At 42.3% G+C, this 23,736-nt stretch overlaps 1 long non-coding RNA gene across 5 annotated transcripts in view; it reads right to left on the bottom strand.

Moving 5' to 3' along the window:
* LOC309540447 overlaps window positions 1-23,736 on the bottom strand; it is a 246,059-nt gene that overhangs the window by 198,860 nt on the left and 23,463 nt on the right. The window lies entirely within an intron of this gene.

Below are 23,736 nucleotides of genomic sequence, written 5' to 3'. Positions count from 1 at the left end.
CAAGGCCATGACTCAGCTGCAGGGAGGATACTCTAGGGCATTGTTTGAGTTCCTCCATCTGCAAGGACCATTGAGTGTAGAGGACATAAGTCTGCAAAATACACAACTTCCCATCCACAGAACTGAATGGGCAGTTTGCATGCATAGTGGAATGCAACGCAGGACTCCTGAACGGCGGCGAATCTCTTCCCGAGCCTCCAAGTGAACAGCTTGAAACTGCAGTTCATTTCACCTCTATAATAATTGCCTCTAAATGAGAAGACATCATTTTAAATGGGACCATTTACTATTTCACTGGCACTATTTTTTAGCAGACAGAGTGGTTCAAAGACAGAATTGAAATCTGTGATACAGAAAAGGATAGGCAAATGAGAAAAAGATTCAAAGGCAGCATCAAGAAGCAGAGGAAGGAGGGTGAGCCAGAAAAGAAGGAAAATGATAGTTACTCTGTCTTAAGGAGGGGATTTGTTTGGATGTGAAATGTCAGTAATAATTTGAATTATAATTCTATGCTATTGTACTGTATTTCCCTTTTTTTTCTTCTTCTTCTTAGGGTCTCTGTTACAATATTTTCATCTGCATTATCTTCAGATTCAAAGCTTCTTTCACAGTTGAGCAATGTCATTCCTAAGTATCTTAAAATTTGCATTTTACAAGCACATAGTGTACTTGGACTGCCAAAATGCTTCTGAAAAGGTACTTCACCAAAGGAGACTGGGTAAGCTAGCGGCCATGGAATAAGATGAGAGGTTCTCTTGTGGGTCGGGAATTGGTTAAGTAGCAGGGAGCTGATCCACAGAATTGACATACCACTTCAGATGTACACCCAAGATTCTACAACAGGACATATATAATTTTAATACATTTTCTTCTTAGCACTGTACTTTTGTTCCATTTCTGCTTTCTGCACCATATTGAACAACAGAATAGTTCCCTTTTAATCTCTCTCAATCGAGTTTGAATAATTTATAGTGGTCTGTACATCTAGCATTTTCCTAGTGGCAGTCCTGGTTCACAAAGCAGCTTCTCCTTTCTCTCCTTTCCTGGAATTCCAAAGTTCCTTCTCTTCTTTATTAAGAAATCTCTTAGATGGCAGCGCTCCCAGGCAGTAAGCTTATATCCTTGATTCGTGCCCCACTGTCGCACACTGATTGGCCATGTCAACAATGCTGGCACACATATGGACAAGTTTCTCTCTCTCTCTCTCTTTCTCTCTTACACACACACACACACACACACACACACCCCTTTAGGCTACACAGAAAATGACAATGGGGGGACCCACATTTCTTCATCCAAATTAATATGACTATTCAATGTATCATTTCCAAAATTGCAGATGTGTTCAACTGATTACTTTCTTTATAACTTGTTTTATTTTATTCTGGTTAAAAAATGCAGGTTGAAACACTTATGCCATAGTAGTGCACCTCTGCAATGGCAGAACTCTGATTATCCCTGCTGCCCCATCTTAACTACATCTAGCAGCATGCATTAAATATATGAGGGAGCCATATTATTCCATGACAAGTCATTGCTTTTCATTTTTGACTTGACAACATGAGAACCATTCATTATTTTATAAACCTTATAGGAGTCACATTCCCTTCCAAGAATCAAAGACACTAAACAATTTTTTCTCAAATGCTTTTTGAATAATAATAAATAATAATAATAATAATAATAATAATAATAATAATAATAATAATAATTATTATTATTATTATTATTATTATTATTATTATTATTATTATTATTATTATTATTTATACCCCGCCCATCTGGGTGGGCTTCCCCAGGCACTCTGGGTGGATTCCAACAAAATATTAAAACACAGTAATCCATCAACATTAAAAGTTTCCCTAAACAGGGCTGCCTTCAGATGTCTTCTAAAAGTCTGATAGTTGTTTTTCTCTTTGACATCTGGTGGGAGGGTGTTCCACAGGGCCAGTGCCACCACTGTAAAAGATTTTAAAGACTGTAAAAGATTTTAAAGATATCACAACTCCATAAATTCTCCATTATTTTAATTCTTTACCCCCTCTATTTTGTCCAGGGTATGGGTCTGAACACATACCTCCCATATTCAAAGGTGCATTTGTTTTCTCCCCAAGATATATCCTCCACAACTTTTCAGTCCCTGTATTATAAAACAGGAGGCTATTTATAAGAACAGAGTGTGCAGACATGGCAGCTTCAGGCACACATGCACCTTCCCAGACACCCCCAGTGTCCTTTCCTAGCCCTTCTCCCTGCTGAAATTAGACTTGAATTCTCTAAGTAGCCAAGAGAAAAGATTGCGGTCTCTGTGTTACGTTGTGCTCACAACAGTTTCTCTGGTTTGCAAATGTGCCCCAGGGCCCAAAAATTATGGTGATCCCTAGAAGAACAAGACCTTTCCAGCTTCTGGAAATCTTATAACTGCATGGGCTATTCTGCAATAGTCAATGCAGCGTGAATCATCCTGCAGCCTACTTAAAAGTCTGGATACACAGTGACTTCAATGCTATGCGCCAGCTTCATTCACCCAATTTAAATTTTACAGACTAGGGTTTGGGGAAGAGGGATGGGGGCTATACTATGTATATGGGGAAAGTAGTTTTTGCACAAATGACAGAGGATATTTGCAATAGTTTTTGGCACTTAAAACAATTTATCCCTAACTTGTTGTCAAATTCACCTCAAGTCTTGGAGTTGAAACAGTCGCTATTGTTGCAGACATTTTTGCTGGTGGTGTGTGACAAACGTAGTCTATAAGATGGCATTTCAAGAATTACTTTCTAAACTAAAGAGAACAGTGCAGGAAGAGACAAATTCATCTCTTTTGGGAAAATTAATTTGAAACCTTCTGTAGCCCACATTCATCTTAATAGACAGGCATACAGCAGACTCTCAAACAGCCTACTCTGAAATGTTAAGCTATCAAATACAAGGGTGGGTTGGTTGGTGTGTGTGTGTGTGTGTATGTGTTTTAATGAGCCTATACCAAGGAGAGGGGATTGAATGCATCTGGAAGAATCCAGTTCCTCAACTCTCCACAGACCACTGTCCTATGAAGTCAGGTATCTGGAAATTCACACCACGTTTGCAAAAAAAGAATAGAGTGCACATTAAAGTATGCTCCCAGTTCTTCCTTTGCACCCCCTGCTTGAATTTGGCTCCTTTTTTTCTGTTGCCATGCAGGGCAGCAGAAAAAGGCACCACATTCTGAAAGTGATTAATTTTGCTTGTAAAAGTAGAATAGGCGACACACTTAAGATGGTGTTTCTGAGCCCTCCTTTGCATTGCAGTTTGAATTCCCACCCCTACCCCACCCCAGTCTAACGCTATATGACAGCAGGGACAGGAAAGTTTCACCCAAAACAGCCTGTAAGGCCAACTGCTGAGACTTAGCAGGCCTAATTGGGCCCACAGACAGGGGTGGTGCATCCCATTTCACCACCTGAGGCAAAACAGGAAGTGACGCCCTGCTGCCGCCACCAGGCTTTCGCCCCTGTTGCCGAAGTTGCATGGTAGTGAGCAGCAGGTTCCAGCCAGACCTCACCAGAAATCAGTGCCGATGCTAGCCCTACTTCTCCACAGATGGTGTGACAGGCTGGTCATTCATGGGAGTACAGGGCTTCCACTACCCAAGGCAGCTGCTTCATCCCGCCTCATTGGTGGACCAGCCCTGCCCAAAGGACAGAGTTCCCACCACTAATCTATATCATCGGTTTTCACCCAGCACGAACCATAAGTGAGGCACACCCTCGTCTAGTGTGTGATCTAGAGAACAGAAAACAAGAAAGGCGGGTATATATGGTGAAAATCTACAAGTGGGTCCTTGTTGACCACTGGAGTGGCTCCTGAGTCTAGAAGGTTAAAGATACTTGATCTGGACCAAAGGCAAAATCTCCTTAAGCAACATCAGGGTTAGGATGCGACTTCTTTCTTTCTCCCCCTAAACAGCTTTTGACAAAATGCATAGCGCCCCTTTCCAACTGGCCTATTTAAATGCAGATGTCTTTTGGAATCTCTTTTGCACTCCCACTCCTTCCCTTATAGGCACACCTCTCTTGTTAGCCTTCCAGACATACCCATTAACTTCCCTTTTGTATTGTTGATGACTTGGCATGCCACCTCTTAAAGCACTTCATTAGCATGTAAATGGAAACCTTGCCCTAACAGGAGGCACTAGCATGCAAAATACTATATGATTTAATGGAAAGTAAAACTTTGGTGTTTTTTGTTTTGTTTTTGTTTGAGTTTTTTTAAAAAACAACGACCCTATATTCTTGTAAAGGAAACCTGTCTAAATGACAAAAAGGGTGGTGGTTTTTCACATATTCTGTGGGGCACAGCCCAATGAGAAGTTCCTCAACATAAATCCAGCTGGGGGGGTGGGGAATGAGAACTACAGAAGACTCTAATTTGTGTCCAGTGTGTAGGTGATTCTCTAAAGCAGGCTTCCTCAAACTCAGCCCTCCAGATGTTTTTGCCCTACAACTCCCATGATCCCTAGCTAGCAAGACCAGTGGTCAGGGATGATGGGAACTGTAGTCTCAAAACATCTGGAGGGCCGAGGTTGAGGAAGCCTGCTCTAAAGAAACTCACCAAGTTTCTACTGCAGATCAATTTTAATTACCTGGTGACATTCATTGGACAAGAAGTGATTGAGCCTTTAGTGTCATTGGCCCAATGCAGTACAATATCCTACCAACAGAGATTCAGCAGATGCCTTCTGTTTCAACTTTTAAACACCTGCTGAAAACTTCTATTCTGCCAGCCTTATGGAGGCAATTAAGAAGACATCTTTACATAGTAGTTAGCTGACTTCTGCTTTTAACTTTTTTATATGGTTTTATGGATGATTGTTGATTTTTTAAATAAATAGCGGTGTATACATATTTATATAACCAAAGGAGTAAAGACATATCTGAAGTCTGAGCTATTTTCTATGCATTGAAATACATTGGAAGTCTGTATAAACTCCCTCTTACCACATTGAAACTGTACCAGCTTGACGATAGGCAGGATTATTATACATTGCGCCCACTACAGGTCTCTAACAGCACAATCCAACATGTCAACTCAGAACTAAGTAGCTCAACAGAACTTACTCCCAAGTAAGAGAATATAGTATTGCAGCCAAAGTGTGCTTTACAATTTAGGGCCATGCAGAATTTGAAAATGACAATTTCTGGCCTCTATAAAATGTTGGTGAGTTGTAAGGAAGAAAGTTAAAGTGTAAGTGTTCTCTCACACAAATGAAGGAGCAAAGTGATGCAAGCATGCCCTGTGTACCACACCAATAAGAGTTTCTTACAGTTGCAAGAGGTCTGTCACTCCACATTTCCGCAAGACCTCAATTTCTTGCTCATTCTACCAAAGGTTCTGAACTGCAGCCACAATGATTGATGTTTAGCTTTGAACTTCTGCAAGGAGATGTCACGACTGCTTGTGATTAACTTGGCTAAAGGGGAAGGAAACAGAATGCCCAACCCTCCAACCCTGGGGGGTCTGTAGCGATATTCATAAAAACCAGGCAGAAGTGATGAGATGCCAAGAATTTGCATTTCTTAATGCAGAATTCCTGTCCTCGTTCACTTTGTGGGGCCCTAAGGCTCTGCATCAATAAATATAGATAGACTTTCCAATAAAGGGAACAAGACAGAAATACAAGCACACACTGAGTGGCCTGGAATACTGAATACCCTCTCCACCTGCGAAGCGTGGCAACAACAAGAGTATCAGAGTATATGGAGGAAGCAATTCATGATGGCCTTCCTCAGCTGTCCTAAGTCCATAGGTCCAGTGTTACTTCCTTGACCTTCCTGCAATGGCAAATAATCTACACGTTCGATTTTACGCATCCAGCATTGTTTCCAAACCCTCTAGATTCAGAGAACCTATTCTTCTGCAATGTTTTCCCATAAGACATCACTCTCTTTTCCTTTCCTTCACAGTAAGAGGACTGCTAACATGGTGGCAATTGTTCCAAACTGCTGCTAACATATTCACTGAGAGGAGATGGTGTTAAATAGTCTGTAACATCCCATTTTACTTGCACATCTGCATTAACCTTTAAGGTTGCTATTAAAAGAGTGCCAAATCTCCTCTGTGCTAAATAAAAACAGCAATGTGTAGGTTAAACACATTGCTTCATCCTCCCAGCCTGCGATCTGGAGGTGTTTTATTCAGCAGCATCTGCATTCCCCCCCCCCATTTAACAAGCAGCCCTCACTTTGAAACTCACACATACTTTTCTCAGTCTTGCTATGTGCATCAAAGTGTAAAAGAAGAGGAAGCAAATCCACGGCCTGTCACTTTTGCCTCGGGTTCAAGTTTGAATTGTGTTTGTTAATTCACTCTCAGGACAAAGGCCAGCTTGGTTGGTGCAGAATGGGATATAAGAACTGCCACCTGTCTTGATGGATTTGATGGAAAGGCAGGGCTGTAATGAGAATGGAAGAGAATCGGGAAAATACAGTACTCTGTCACTCTGAACTAGAATGGTGTCATAGCATGGCTAGGGATTTAAGTGCACTTTAACACTGATAAGAGAGGCAACATTTCGTTTCTCCAGCAACCGTAAGTCAAGCCTCTTCCACACAAGAATTCTCTTTCATTTTTACCAGAATTTAGATGTCACGTGGATAAATTATAGACATTCTTACAAAAAGCATGCTGTGAACACCTTAACCAGGTGTCAGTCAGCAATGATGATGATGAAAATGGAAGTCGCTCCACATCTAACACCCATACCGTGATTGGCAACTGTCACTGAGGGATGAAAGATGGAATCTCAGCACAGGGAACTCTTGCACTCACAAATGCTTACTGATGGACATGAGACCTGACAGACATGGAAACCTTTCCACTAGTCAGGCTTTTTATGCCACTGCCAAATCAACAGAAACCTACCGAGAAAAAATTGTCAGCAGGACCGGTGGGTTGCAAAACCCTGAAGCTATCTGTCTGCAATTTGCTAGAATTAATCCCCTCATAAGGACCAGCTCCTGCCAACCTATTAGTTCGAAAGCACGTCAAAGTGCAAGTAGATAAATAGGTACTGCTCCGGTGGGAAGGTAAATGGCATTTCCGTGCGCTGCTGTGGTTTGCCAGAAGCAGCTTAGTCATGCTGGCCACATGACCCGGGGGGAAAAACTGTCTGCAGACAAATGTCGGCTCCCTTGGCCAGTAAAGCGAGATGAGGGCCACAACCCCAGAGTCGTTCGTGACTGGACTTGACTGTCAGGGGTCCTTTACCTTTAGGAGCTAAAAATTTTCTCCAAAGCTCATGCCCATGTGCAATTAAAAAAACAACCTAAAAAGTTACATCCATGTTAATTTTAAAATATTTTAAACTGTAAAGTGTGAAAATCTCTGGTGCTACCTGTCTGCAATTTGGCATAACTAATCTCCTATTGGGGGCTACAGAGTCTCCAATTTCATGCCCCTATGTAAAAAAAAATACGCAATGGCTATTTGTATTTTATTTATTTATTTATATTTTAAAGTCTAGCATGTAAACTCTTGGAACGACTTATATGCAGTTTGACAGGGTTAATCCTCCATGCAGAGGCTATCATGTCCTAATATGAACAAACAAGAAAGTTATGGCCATTTCTGAATATATTCCTGAATGATTCCTGAATATTTGTGTTTTTAGATAGCAATTTGGATCCCCACTGCCTACACTGACTGGTAGCCCCCTCTCTGGGGTTCCAGTCAAGGATCTTCCCCAGCCCTTCTGGGAAGGAATCGAACCAGGGACCTTCTGCAAACAACATGCTCTGCTCCTGAGCTACATGCCTTCCCCAAAGGCTGTTGAACACATTACATACATGATGGAAAATCAGGTGCTAAGGGTGGAGGTTGAAGGATAAAGAGATGGTACTTCCAGAAGGAACTGGGAGCAACTCATCAAGCTACAGCAGATCAATAGGAGCCCAAGAAACAAAGACTAGCAGCAACTCCCTCAGTACACAGATTTTGTTAGGTCCATTAGGGCAAATGAGCTGCCGCCCCACCAACCTCAGCCTGTCTTCACCTTCACTTTCTTACTTGCAACTAGTGCAGGACATGACAGTGCCTGTTGGGTCCCTCCTGCTTAGTCTCAGTGTTGCTCTTGTACAACTAAACAGGGAAGAGGATGGGGACAGAACTAGAATTAGTTGTTTATGCCTATTATTGGCTCTGGTGCCAACTTCTGTTGGGCTCCTTGTCTTTTGCCCTACCAGTCCCAATGGACACCAGCTGCCACTAAATCAGACCTATGACGTCTCCTTGCGGAGATGGACTCTGGTAATATGACACCCTGAGCAAAGCCAACATTTGGCACCCCCCAAAATCAATCTTCTCCGTTATGGATCTTCTCAATTTTGCACCCTCTTATCTCAGCGCCCTAGGTGGGGGAACTGCCCACACTGCTCTAATCCTTCCCCACACATTACATATAGAATTCAGAATCAGAACTATGCAGCAAAGTCTCAGAAATGTGGACCCTGCGACAGATGTAATGCCATTAACTTTTAAGTTTAAAATACCTTCTCAGTTTCAGTTACCTGCGTGATATAAATTACATCAAACAGTAAGAGAAGGCTTTGCTGATTACTGCATTCATGAAGGTTAAACAGTTGAAATCCCTGACATTCTCAAGCCCAGGAGAGACATTCTTGCAGGGGGACTGAAAAAGTTATTTACTTTAATAATAAAAAACAACCACCATCCCTTCTGAGTTCCTTATGCAATGAGCCTATGAATATTAATGTTTTCTTATTTTCTCACCTTTGCGATGTGGTAATGAAATACCTCCAGGTTGCAAGTGATGCAAATTAATTACTTGTGTTTGATTAGCTAGTTCCAAAGAAAGATGGGGGGAGGGGGAGAGAAAAAAGGAGGAGTGTGAAACCAATATAGTTCAAATACTTTTCAAAAAATAAAAACACCCATAGTTGAATTAACATGTAAGAAAATTAGGCAACGACCTATGAATATGAAAAGATGCCAAAGTTTTCAGAGCAAACTACAAGTGCCACGTGGAATGAATCATATAATTATAGAGTAGGAAAGGACCCCAAGGGTCATCTAGTCCAACCCCCTGCAATGTAGGAATCTCAACTAAAGCATCCATGACAGGTGGCTATCCAACCTCTGCTTAAAAACCTCTAAAGAAGGAAAGTCCACCACCTCCCAAAAGAGTCTGTTCCACTGTCAGACAGCTCTTACTGTCAGAAAGTTCTTCCTGGTGTTTAGTCAGAATCTCCTTTCTTTTAACTTGAAGCCATTGGTTTGAGTCCTGCCCTCCATATCAGGAGAAAACAAGCTTGCTCCATCTTCCATGTGACAGCCCTTGATATTTGAAGATGGCCATCTCCTCTTATTATCCTCTTTTCTAGGGTCAACCGTTCCTCATAAGGCTTGGTTTCCAGAACCTTGATCATATTGGTTGCCCTCCACTGCACACAATCCAGCTTGTCAATATCCTTCTTAAATTGTGGTGCCTAGAACTGGACACAGTATTCTAGGTGTAGTCTGACCAAGACAGAATACAGTAGTACTATTACTTCCCTTAACCTGGATACTATACAGCCTAGAACAGCATTAGCTTTTTTTGCTGCTGCATCACATTGTTCACTCATGTTAAGCTTGTGGTCTACTAAGACACCTAGATCCTTTTCACATGTACAGTGATACCTCTACTTACGGACACGATCTGTTCTGGGGTGCCGTTTGCACCCCAAAAAGTCTGTAAGTAGAGAGTCGCTCATGCAAAGTGTGCAGAACGCTCCTGTGCGTGGCGAAACCCGGAAGTATACACTTCTGGGTTTGCTGCATTCACAACCCAAAAATCTGCAACATGAACCCAACGCAACTAGAGGTATGACTATACTACTGGTAAGCCAGGTAGCCCCCATCTTTTATGTGCACAGCTGGCTTTTCCTGCCTAAGTATAGAACCTTCCATTTACATAGAAATTCATTTTGTTAGTTTGGGCCCAGTACTCCAATCTGTTTAAGGTCGTCTTGAATCCATTCAGTTTGCCTATTTAGAAGATATGTGTTCCCTCTCCTTATGTCAATCAAGCATGGAAATGACTGCGAAGCCCTCTAAACATGAAGAACGTGCCAAATGCAAGCAAATATATCCCTTCTCCAGCCAAATCAGCAGCCCGCTCTTTGCTTAACACTCTTTCTTGTTAGCTCTTTGGAAGCTTTCCATTCATTGCTAAGGCACAGGAGTGCAAATAAATGGAAATACAGGTCTATTCCCTCTCTAGACCAGCTCATTCCCACTGAATAGCATCTGGATGGGGTATTGCGCCACGACCAGTGGAATGGGGTAGAACACAAAAAATAGTTTCCTTTTTGCTGGGGATATTTTCAGTCATCTGTGAAATCCTAATCTTCCAAGTGCTTCATTAAACAGTTCTAAAGCATTAGCAACTTACTAACTTTGCCACACTTAATAAGCACACATTCTGAAACTGGGACTAATTACACAAATAAAAGCCCAGTAATGTAAGGAACAAAATCCGCATAGTCAACCAACCATAAGATAATGAAGAGTAATTTTCCTGGAACCACAGACATTGCTAAAGGAAAAGGATGCTTTAAATTAAGAGCTTAAGAAGTTGCCATTGTGTTATCTAGTTATTATTTCCTGCACTAGCAATGGTCTTCAAGGTTTTAGACAGGACCCCTTTTCCCAGTCCTACCTAGTGACCGCCTGCATCCACAACGTATTTGCCACCATTGAGTTACAGAGTTCCCCTAGTTTACTTCCTCTAAAGGATGAACAGTATCAGTTTATACATTGATGGGTTGGGTTTCGCCATTGGTTTGCCCTGTGAATCTGGCAGGCTATTGAAGTGCAGTTAGGACAGTACTGGATGTGAAGGCCCCTGTTTCCGAACTTAGACATGAAAACTCAATGGTCAACCTTGAGCCAGTCAGAATGTCTTGGCCTAATCTACCTCAAGGGATTGTTGCGGGAATAAAATGAGCTAACAATAAGTATGCCATCCCAGGTAGCTTCAAGGAGAGATGGCGTGCTAATGTATAAATGAATAATGAGCATAGAAGCTTATACTGTTCATCCAGCATCAACATGTGACCTGCATAAGATCGGGCCCCCCTCCCAACAAAACAGTTTTGTTCTGGGTGAGATTGCAGCACCCAAAATGGCTGCCGTCCTCTCACATGAAAAAAAAAATAAGATGTCCCGCTTTTTCCAGGATAGTTGAGGGGTATGCACTATATGCAGAGATGCAGCATCATCCTATATAAGTGCTATTTATTTATTTATTTATTTATTTATTTATTTATTTAATAAAGTTTATACATCTGATTGTAAAAAAAACCCAAAAAACACCTCAAAGTGGTTTACAAAAATATATATAATCCAGGGCTACTGCTCTAGTGGGAAGCCTATGTAACCTTGCTGGGGTAGGGCAGAATAAGAAATAAAAAGGAGAGCTCATGGCCTGTATGGAAAAACAACACTTGGAACCAGCCTCTAATTGCAGAAATGAATCGCTGATGGGCAATTGTGATTTATTTTTCACAGTTTAGCAGAAAAATCAGGCTCTGTGCTAATTAGGCTCCTGAACAAGTGAAAGAAACGTAAGATTCTACATGTGAACAAGAATTACATTTTTTTTTTCTCTCTCTCTCTCACCCCAGCCTAGAATATTAAATCGAAAAGATTATTTCATTGATATTTTGTACCCCCATTCTCCTCCTCCTCCCGCCCCACCCTTGTCAAAACTCACCATGCTGCTATAAATGAATTCATTAATTTTTAATCTCAAACACTTTCAATTAATTCAGGATGTGAAAGGTTAGATTTGAAATAAGGTGTAACACAAAGGGGATGTCAGGCACCCTGATGGGAGCCAGATTGGCTCTGATCTTACGCATTCTGAGTGAGATGTTGTTGTTCAGTTTTAGATGAAGGGGCTCATTATCTCCAAGATAATTGCCCAGATGCCACATCAGTGAGGTCACACTAAACAAGGCTGTGGTTTCTGAACCAGTCTTTAGCTAATCAACAGTTAACAGTGGCAGCAGTGACTTTAGGAAAATGTCTCTGACTCACGAAACCAAGATCTCTGCCCTACCAAGCCAAGAATAACAATTTCTTTGCTCTCCTTTTGCTTCTCAAGGTTTGAAAACAGATGACAGGCAGGTGGATTCAGACACCTCTTGGGGTGGGCACTAATTTGCACAAACAACCTGAAGTCAGATGAAGTGGTTTTATGAGCTTAGATGACGTATTTGAAGCTTTTTTGTGGACCGAATGCACCAAGATTAGCATGTCTATGCCCTACAATACCTGGGAAAACATGTCAAACTTTTGCTAGGCCACACACTGGGGATGTCGGGGAAGAGGGAAGAGACTGTGGGACAAGGGTGCCAATGTGAATAAAACGTTGTGGGGACCCAGCCCCCTCAAATATTTTATTGTGGGGGCCAAAGCCCCCACACTGCGAGGATATGGCTTCTATGCTGTGGGATCTCCTATGCTATAAAAGCCATCCAAAGAAATAGGCAAATCCATATACAAGCTGTGCCTCTCCTTATATACTGCTTCCTGCACTTCCAGTTACTGTTAATGGGAGAAATAACACATGGGGTAAGAGATTGGGAAGATCTCCAGTCAACTTGTCCAAAGTGGAGTAGCCCACTGAAATGCACACAGCACTCATATGTCTACTTTATCACAATTACGTTTGAATTGAGGCTGCCAGGCTTTTCATAATGAAACCTTGTGGGCATTCACAGAACTGTTCCAGTATTTCTGCTCAGTTTTCTCTCTCTCTCTCTCTCTTTTAAAGGTAAGGAGGTGCTGGAGAATTGTGACAGAAACCTGCTCTTTGCAAGGTGTTGCTAGTTCCTGAAAAGACTTGAGGCACAGACCTATGACAGAAATTTGCATAACATTTGCACACACTAATTTACATGTAGAGACGCCAATTTAGGCTGACCCACAGAGGAAAAAAGAATGCTATAAACCTAAAAACCAAACAAAGTTTTTCTAAGTTTTACAGAAGGGTGTAGAGAAGGGGTAGGCAACCTATGGGCCACAAGCAGCCCACGGGGGTCGTTTAACCGGCCCATGAGCCACACCCAAACCGAGCTGTGTGCTGCACTAAAGCAGCACAGCGCAGCACAGCGTGGGGACTCACTTCTGCTGCGCTAGAAATTGGAAATCGCATCTGCGCAGATGCCGGAAATTGCAGGTGTACGTGTGAAATCCGGGCCGCAGGAAGATCTCTGCTGGAGTGAACCGGCCCTGGTGAGGTAAACCTTGCCGGCTCCTGGTGTAGAGGCCAGGAGACCTGAGGCTTAATGAAAGTTTCCCTGGGCCACCACCAACTCTTTGGCTCTTTGTTTTTTGGGCAGCATAATATTTATTTAGGTGAGGATTAATTTCTAGTAACAGTCCCAATGTGGAATACAATGTTAACAACCCAGTGAAGTACACAATATCACTATCAATCAAATCAGTCTATAAAAATATCAATAAAAACAATAACAAACATAAAAACCAACATATCTATTTTCCTATGTTTCTGGATCAATATAAGCATATTGATAAGAGAATTCATCATGGCTAATCAGGGCCTATGATGGATTTGATAAAAGTCTTGGGTCCGCTGTTATGCTAAGAGTTAATCTTTCAATGGTCATTTACACTTATAGTTTCTGTATGATCTTAAATTTATTGCTTCATCTGGATTTCCAAGCATTGGTGGTAATCCAGAGAATTTAGAGCAGGGGCGTGTTAATATATTTTCATTTGCTTGAATCTTATCTTGCTTTGTTCCATTTTAATAGAGATCTGCATCTGCTTTTTCATTTGCTCCTACCTCCACTCAGATTTGGGCTTGAGTACTACATTTCAATATATTCACCGTCAAATATATGGCTTTCTGCCTCTTGGAGCTGCTATCCCATATGCACTTATGTGGGTGCGAAACCCAGTATATTCAACAGGGCTCCCTTCTGAGTAGACATGGATAGGATTGCACTGTAAATAACTTACAGATAAGATTTGGCAGGGACAGTAACCCAATGCCTTTCTACCTTTGCAGATTCAGTGATGGAAATATTAAGAAACTAAGACCCTGTGGGCAGCAGTATACTTCCCTCTTCCTGTCAAGCTTCGAGAAAAAGCCAAATTTGAGGAAGAAGCCTGAAGTAAAATAACTGCAGAGAAATGCTCTCCTCTCCATCCTGACTCTACAGAAAGGAACAGGCAAGTCCTTTCATTTTGAAGGCCAAAGCTGAACTCTGGTGAATGTCAGTTCAAATTAAACCCTGGGGCTGCAAGCCACAATGGATGGACCCACAATGTTCCCTATGATATATAGAGCTCTTCTGCAATATAAAAATTGGGAGATGATAAAAAGGCAATTGCAAAATCTCATCTCACATTGCAATTCATACTGACACAACAGGCCTATTTGCTACTTCCGAATCATTTGCGCCAAGTACTTTCTCTCAAGATCGTCATATCCAACAAATATCAATTTCAGCTAGTTGATCTAGTTAACTTTAATCTGGTAAGTGGTCAACACCAACTTGCTCCACAAAGAAAATTATCAAGATCATAGATTGCAATCCATAAGCTACTCAATGCTGAATGTAGGGAGTTAGTACTTTGGGGTGTATCAAGGGTTCAAGATTAAGAGATTTATAAACGCTTTTGTTCCAGATCCTGGGGGGGGGGATTACTTCTCTTGAGACGGCAGCCGAAAGACACTTACTAGCAGGGCCAGCCTGCCTATGAGGCAGGGTGAAGTTGCCACTTGGGCAGCGGAAGACCCAAGAGCCTGTAAGCCCCCTGCCCTCCCTGCTGCCTCTGTTGCAGGCACCACGCAGGACTTTGGCAAGATCTCACTGCTACCCGCTGCCACAGCTTCACAACCCAAGGAAAGGAGGTAGCAGCAATGGGGTAGTGGCAGGGCAAGATGGCATGTTCCCGTTTTGCCTCAGGCTGTGAAATGGGATGTGCTGCATCTGCTTACTATGGAGAAAGCCTCAGTGAAGCAGTGGAACACTAACAGAATTGTGCTTCGTGCATGGGTGGGGCCATAGCTTAGCGGTTGGAGCATCTGCCGGGCATTCAGAAGGTCCCAGGTTCAATCCAGTTAGGGCTGAGACGGAGCCTGAAATCCTGGTGAGCTGGTGCCAGTCAAAACTGAGCTGGATGGATCAATGGTCGGACCGAGTATAAGGTGGCTTCCTAATCATGGATTCCTGCAATATTCTCTTTTAGACCACCTTTTCTGCAAGGAATTTTGTACATGCTTTGAAACCCAAGACTCCTGCCACTTGCAGGTTTTTGAATTGCAGCACACTTTTTTGCGGGGTAAGGATGATGCTGAAAATGCCACTACCGCCTGCTGGTTCAGTATTGTGGAACATTTTGCTTGTTTCTTGGAAGAGAAAGAGAGAGACCCCTGCTAACAGTTTGCATCTTTGGGTTAGCTGTGAGTACAGGCAACGAGCAAGCTTTTCATTGGCACATCTAGTCATTCAGAGAAAGTAGAGTTGGCACCCCAGGTTACTGTCATGGCTTTGACTATGCTACTATTCTTGTTGTTGATGCTGTTCATTAACATAGATGCTGCTGTTCAGGCATATCTCAGGTGTTAGGACATATCCAGCTATCCTGATATCCAAGGGGACAGCTATTCAGATATCCAAACTGGGGTCCCAGGTTGTTCTGGCTAGAACTCAATATATAACACTGAACTTAGCTCTGGGTGTTTATCCAAAGGGAGACAAAATTATCGGTGCATGTCAGCCTCCAAAGCTTCCCCAGCCCAGATGTTATGTCACCCCACATAAATCCCATGGTTTAAAGTGCTCTGACATGTATCAAAACAGCAATACTGCATGAAGTCTATCCCAGTACCCAAGACCAGGCTTCCTCAATCTCAGCCCTCCAGATGTTTTGAGACTACAATTCCCATCATTCCTGACCACTGGTCCTGCCAGCTAGGGATCATGGGAGTTGTAGGCCAAAAACATCTGGAGGGCCGAGGTTAAGGAAGCCTGCCCAAGACAAAGCACTTTCGAGAAAATAAATTCTGTGGCAGGAAGTCTACAAGAAGCGGGGGGTGCCACTAGGGGCGCATTGGAAGATGGCCGACAATAACATCTCTCCGACCCTCACGAGGTAATTAAGAGGCTGTGATGGGAGTAAGCAGCCTCCCGCCCCCCCCCAAGCAAGTGGGGGAGACTGCCCTTGCCTGCTGTGCCCTATACCACCCCCGAACTCGAGGGGGTGGGGGCACTAGGCAGGACGCTGTCTCTGATTCGCGCCTCTAACTGCAGCAACTTCAAAAGAAACAATTAGGAGGAAGCTAATGCACATATTTCAAGGAAGAATGAGGAGTAAAGACTGCTAATTGAAGATATCTCTGATAAAGAAGACGGGTTGTATAAACAGGAATATATCATGAGAAGACACATCAAGGCTCGGTATGTTGGCAACGGGACTGGATGGGGGGGAACTTTCCTTTCTTTTCTCTATGTGATTAACCAATAATCCCCCCCCCCACAAGTCTAGCTGGTTTTCCGTCTTGCGAGGCATTCGTCTTGCGGGGCACCACTGTATGAACATTATTTGGACAGATTTGTGGATATTAACGCAGCAGTAAGAAGATTGGAATCCCCTTCGGAACTTGAAATATGGGTACCCCCAACAAAAAAATTAAAATTCGGCTTTGTAATTCGGAATTTATGTGATGTGATTTGATTTGATTTGATTGGTCGGTTAATAAAAATTATTTTTTTAAAAGGAAGTCTACAAGAAGCAATGTATACCTCTTGGAATTGCAGCCTGCAAATTCCATCACACACACATATCCAGAAAAGCACAGAGGTGTTCACATAAAAAGCCATTCATATGTAAAGGAGAGTGGGATCACACCTTGTGACCACCCCCTCACCCATCCATTAATTCAGCATTCAGGAGAAGGGGCTGTTTGCACATTCTAACACAGCATAAAAAACAAAATGAGGACTAGCATAAATTCTAATTTCAATATGCAGAATCAGTACATTTTTTCATCTGCTCCAACAACCTCATGTCACTATAGAAGCTGCCCAGAAATTGCAAACTTATAGAAAAAGGCTTCATTAGCATCCCAAATAAGGGAATGTATTTTCTGGAAAAAGAACCCACCACGATAGTATCCATTCGTTGTGCAGTAACCTGTCCTGCACAAATTTAAAAATAAAAAAGTTGCTTGTTCTTTGAGTTTGACATGTAGCAGAAAAAGCATCCTATATTATATTATTGATGGGCTGAATTGTGGTGGCCTATGGCTCTGAGCGATAAAGATTCAGTTCAGTAATTATAGATCAAAACCACTCTCCTCCAGAGTGTAAAACGAAAGACTATATAGGGCACTATCTAAGGCTTAGTGTTTGTGTACACTTGAATATAAGCGTCCAGGAAGCAAAATGTTCAGCTCCAAGACAGATTAGGGTAAGACAAACTGGGGGGCAGGGGGGCTGAATCCAGAAGATCATCTATTCTGCAAACCCACAGCAACATACTTTGAATGAGGCATCCCCCTAAGAGGAACTGTCAAATGACATTATGGTGGACCTACTATAAAGAAGTTTTCATAGCAAACAGATAGCTGCTTTTGAAGACAGTATAGCAAGGTTATACATACCAAAAGCATTTGCAACAATTAATTCACCATTGTGTAGTATAGTCCAGCAAAGCCATACCACTTGGTTTGTTGAATTCATAGGGTCGTTGCAAGTATCATGCCATGCAACAAAAGGAGAGGTTAAGATCTCCTTAGATCTATTGAATCGTGTTGATTTTATAGAATGGTCTCCATGTCTACCTGGATTCACAGAGCATAACCAAGTTCTGTTGAATTTGCCAAGCAAGATTAACTAATAAGGAATATAATTAATTGCCTATCTTTCCCTTAAGTTCATTATCTGCCATGTAGCACAAGCATGGCTTTCTGTTGAGAAAAGACAGCTTTAAAAATAGTATTTGCATTTTTATCATAATGCTCAAAATGTTTTAAACATTGAAGCAGCCTCCTCTGGAATAAAAAATGGCATTTGGGTTTTAAAAATGAGAATGTAATATCAAAGTGAGTCAAGCTTCAGGCTTTCCATGTTTTAATGTTATTATGTATGACATTATGCCACTATAATCTAATATTCTGTTATGGTGTCACAGCACAGAAGAATCACAGTAAAGTGATTACAGATCACCAGGGACGTGAGATGTAAAAGGCTTGCGCAGCACGAATAGCAGGAACATATATAGTCATTTCTCTTTCCCTATACATCAGATATTTGCTTGCAATGGGGGATAAGAGGTTCAAATGGAACAATGTTGCATGCCATTGACAGCTGTTAGAAATCAATCCTGTATACTACGGCATTGCCTTTTTTCAGAACACTAATACGATATAGGACCATTTGGCTAGAACTGGACAGGAGATGAATCGTGTACTCATTTGCTTCTTAACCTTGTCTCCTGCTTTGACTTGTGGCTGTGACTTGTTCTTTGGTCCTGTTTAGTTGTCTGATCCCACGGCTGGTGGTTCCCCAGCTCCTGGTTCACCTCAGATGGTTTCCCTTGCTTGCCAATACTCAAGATAAAGGGGACAAACTGTTCAAATAAGGTGTACAGGGGCAACAGAGCAGGTAACTTGTGCTGAACTGGACAGAACCAGGTGGGGTCAGAAGTCTGCGCAGAGGTCTCAGAAAGATCCCCACATTCTTCTTTTCTGAGGTAGGTGGGTGGGTGCCTTTCTATTGTAGTAGCTCCATACAAATAGCAGTTCTGGTTAGTCATCAACGACTTAAATGCTACAACCTATGCAAATATATTATGCTCACGTTAGATCACACAAGATACCATTTAGGCATAACATTTTTAGAAAAACAAGAGAAAGGAAATATACTACAATATGCCATCGCTGTTCCAACAATTGAAATTCATTTTGAAAAGAGGTAGGAAACCTCAGGTGCAGGCACCAAATGTGGCCTTCCCTCTGGCCCTCCAAGCTCTCCTCTGGCCACACCCCTCATCAGACTAGCTCTGTGCCTACCGTGGATATATTTGTATGGCTGGAATGTGAGCATACTTATCATCGCAACAGTTGGTTCTAGAGGTTGGAAGGGAGAATGTTAACAGAATATCGAGTCAGGAAGTACACTGGGAGTGAAAAGGCGAAAGCACCAGAAACCTCTGCTTGCATAAACCTTCTTGAAAGCAGGATTGTGTGTGACTGTCCCAATAGCATCACAAATGTGCAATAGAAAAGGTGTCTGGAGGAGCCTCTGATGTCATAGCACCTCGCTTTTTGAATTGACTAGATTTTGGATGCATCTTTAAGAAACTCCTTACCCCTTTCAAAACAAAATTTGTGAATTTTGCAAGCCAAAGGTAACTTCTTACAACCCCACTGCAAAATAAGAATATAGTTACATTTTTGCCAGCTAACAGCCTATTAAGAACGCCACTGTATCACACCACCCAAGTTTTTACATCTCCTTGTGTAAGTCTGTAGGCAGATCCATACCATACATGAAAAGCACATTTAAAGCACACTCTTCTCCCAAAGAATCCACAGAACTCTCGTTTCACTCTCACAGAGCTACAATTCCCAGCCCCCTTAAGGAACTACAGTTCCCAGGAGACGCCATGTGTTTTAAATATGAACTGAATGTGTTTTCAATGTATGGTGTGGATCTGCTGTGTGTGTGTACACATGGATGTGCACGCACAAGCAGTGATGAAAGGCACCTCAGTCATTCTTCACTAAATCGAATCTGACCCCAATGCCATAGGAAGCTTCTGCCAAGGAAAAAAGGGGGAAATAGGGGGTGGGAAGGCCTGTAAGGCAACTCCATTAAAACATCCCCATTGTCATCTTGCCTTCCTCACAGATGGGACAGAGGAGAAAGTTCCTGTCTTGTGGGTGGAGTGAACAGAAGGCTACACAGTCCAAATCACAGACTGTGCCACTCCCAGCCAGCCTGGAGCCAAGGAAAATAAGACTACCAGCTGGCACTAGCCCCTCATGCCTTAAAAGCCATCCCCACTAGCATGTTGAGAGGGCGTTCTTTAACATTAGAGGGAACGCTTCCAGAATGTATTTCTATTTAGGCTAATAGGCTGCAAGATTGCAGTACACAGCCCTGCTGTATTAGGGAGATCTATTTATAAATACCATTTGGGAGTGTATTCCATGTGCTTAGAAAAACAGGCGCAATCGCCGATTCACTGAGATAGGACTGAGCACACTCTACTGGCCAATGGTAAACACTACAGTTTCTTTCAACGTTGTCAGAACACTTCAAAAACAGTGTAAATGTAAAACCTATCTTCTTTTTTTTAAAAAAGGTTGTTTTTCTATTATTCCACCTGGAAGACACTATGGGGATGAAGACAGGAGGAAAATACAGATTCAGAGCTGCTCCAGCTGCCTACTCTGCACATGAAACCACCATATCAGGTTACATGGGGCTGTATCCCAGCTCGCTTGGCTCACCAAACCCCTGCCATTCCCTCTACCTTAAACTCCTATGCAAACACTAAGCTCATTTCTCAACTCCTCCACTCTGTTTCAGAAGCCAACTTCTCTTTTATACTGCAGTTCTGCTTTGCCATTGTTTAAAATTGCCACTTGCCCCCTCTCAGTGTCTCTCAATTCCCTCTTTACTCAAACTTCTGCCATTGTTTTAAACCACCACTTTCTCCCTCTCAGTGTCCCTGCCTTCACTCTCCCAGGTTACAGCTGCTGCCGTTGTGCAACCTGCCATCACGTTTGCTCTCCTACCCAGCCCTGACTTCATGCAAATCCAGGATTGTGATGTGGCTCTACAAATCCTCCAATATGGACTGCGTGATGACATTCTTTCATTTTTATTGTATAGATAGTTGTTAGATGGATAGGAAAGACAGTGACCAGATATAAAATCAGATGGAAGTGATGAAGCATAGAAAGCTGCACAGTAGAGACGCCATTCTTACACTGTACATGATATTGTTGCTTAGTTTCAAGCCAAATCCCAGAATGGCTGGCAAAGAATGACTGGACATTTCCAACAAGAATATATGTGCAATTTTCTAGAGAAGAGACTGCACACCTCACGCTAATAGACACAGGAACCCTGGGAGTAGAAAGAAGTAAAGTAGTCCCTTCTCTGGCCTTGGTCTAAGGATCCAGGTAAGAGGTAACTGTGGCCAATCCCACAACTCTAGAATGTATTCCTATATGAAGCACATGGTTTCAAGCACCTCTTGGTGACATTTATGCTCCACATTTTTAACTGTACCCTCAGAATTTATGCTTTTAAAAATGGCTTGTTAAGAGTCCTTAAGACTTTGTATTCCTGTCTCTTCGTACTCTTAGGAGGCATGGTGATTAAATCAAAACACCACTCATGCCCTTGAAATCATGTCCAATAAACAAGATGATTAAAAGTGTACCTGCATGAATACAAATCAGTGGATTGAGTCATATTTTCAGCTGTCTGCCAACCCACAGCTAACCTATCTGTTGTATACTTGCTGATAGCTGCAGATTTCACACCACTAAGTTTGGCAGTTTTTGTCGACAAAGTTTCCGTGTTGCAGTCTGCACAGAGCTTGGACTGGTGTGCGTGTTGAGCCCCTCACACCTTCAGTCTGCTCACGATTCCAGAGGTACAATGGGATTCTCCGTCATTTCTCCTTGTCCCTGCTGGGATGGTGCAGAAGCAACAGATGGCACAAAAAGAGCTAAAAGAAACCAACCAGACTATGATTTAGCTCCTGTCTGATAGCATTTCTGGGTGATCTCCCCCACCCCGCTGGTTCAACAAATGAATTACTTTCTTTCTCTATTTGGTTTAGTCCCCATCTCTCTCTTCCGTCCCTCCCCAACAAACACAGAATCAAGCCAAAACCTTATTAGGCACGGATATTCTGAAGCAAAGCAGCAGTTCTGAAAAATTCAAGACTGGCATAAATCCATAGCCCACAGCAGCTCTTTGCTTAAGACACATTGCCATCTAGCCACAGTACAATGTAATCTACAGCCCACACACCATAAAGAAGGGCTTTAAAACGTTTTTTTAAAATGCCCTGCCACTCTGAACAATAACAAAGCGTTGATTCTGTGCTTTTCTGTTAAAATGGGCAAGAAGAAACTCAGCAGAAAAGGGAAGAAAATAAAGGGATGCATTAGTGGAAGATGGAGGAGGGGTAGTATGCCGTATTTCACCACCCCCCCAATATTGCCTTTTTGAACTGAACATTTCCATGTCCTAGGAATAAATGATGTTCCCTTGTATTAAGTAAAAACCATTGGTTCATCTAGCCCAGAACTGTCAGCAGGTCTCCAAAGGTCTCAGAGGGGTTGTGTCCAATGTTAGTCCTACTCAGAGTAAACCTATTGAAATAGACATGCCTAATTTATGTACACTGTTGTGTGGGTCAGTCTTGTCTCCCATGTTCTTGAACAGCTACATAAAACTGCTGGGTGACATCATCCCAGGGAGGAAGAGAAGATCCTAAACAGATGCCTGAGATTAGTGGTGGAATTGGATGAGGACAAGTGGATATGTGCTTATGTGTTCAACTTGTTTTGGATGGGATCACACTCTCCATGAAGACTGTTAAGCCTGAGAGCAGGGACTTGTCACACTGCTAACCTTTGTAACCCTCTCGGAGAGGCCTTTTCAGGCAGAGTGGAGTAAAAATGCAAGACACTGTTATTTGGAAGAAAAAGCAATGGAGCTCCAATCTAGATCATGCAATACACTGATACGTGGCCTATGCTGGTTTCCAGCCAAAAATCCCCTTTCCTGATTGCAAACTGAGTTTTTGGGTAGAGCAGTGCAGTGGTGCCTCTGGTTAAGAACTTAATTCATTCTGGAGGTCTGTTCTTAACCTGAAACTGTTCTTAACCTAAGCTCTTTAGCTAATGGGGCCTCCTGCTGCTGCTGCACCACTGCTGCACGATTTCTGTTCTCATCCTGAAGCAAAGTTCTTAACCCAAGATAATATTTCTGGGTTAGCGGAGTCTGTAACCTGAAGCGTATGTAACCTAAAGCATATGTAACCAGAGGTACCACTGTAGCTGCAACAGAGTTGGATAAAGTGAATCTCACTCCAAAGCTTGTCACTCCCTCAGAAAGAAAAAAGAGGAACAAAATGACAGGAAGGCCACATGAGCATTTCTTCAAAACCATAAAACTTTATACACATCATCACTTTGCAAAGGCTTCAGGTAGTGGATAGGTTTGAAGGTTGGAAGTATAGCCTGTAAATTTCCCCTACAATAAATAGCATTTGCCTTTATTATTTCTTGGCAGGAAGAAATAGCCTTTACTAGTAGATAAGAAGTACACTGCATTCTGCTGGTCAGCTTTCTTGCTCTAAAACATGCAAGCACTCAACCAGCAGATCCTGTTTCAAAGTTTTCAGTATTTTTCTCACTGTTTTACTGTCTGTGAACCTGGGGTCAGGGACCTGCTTTCTTGCTTCTTTCTGCACTACTATTGTAGTTATAAATTTCCTCTGCATTACTACTGAAACTCATTAGTGTCTTAGGAAGTCATTGCTCTGACAGTAAGCATGTGCCTCTGCTGTTGATTTAGCTGACATCTTAAAAATGAGTTTACATGAAGCAAGTATTGCTGTTCTACTCTATTTTCTTCAGAGATGGCACTATCGACACATGAACCCTCATGGTTCAGTAGT

This window comes from Podarcis vaucheri, assembly GCF_965113315.1.
Source record: "Podarcis vaucheri genome assembly, chromosome: 9".
NCBI lineage: Eukaryota > Metazoa > Chordata > Lepidosauria > Squamata > Lacertidae > Podarcis > Podarcis vaucheri.
This window is presented reverse-complemented; position numbering and strand designations above follow the sequence as displayed.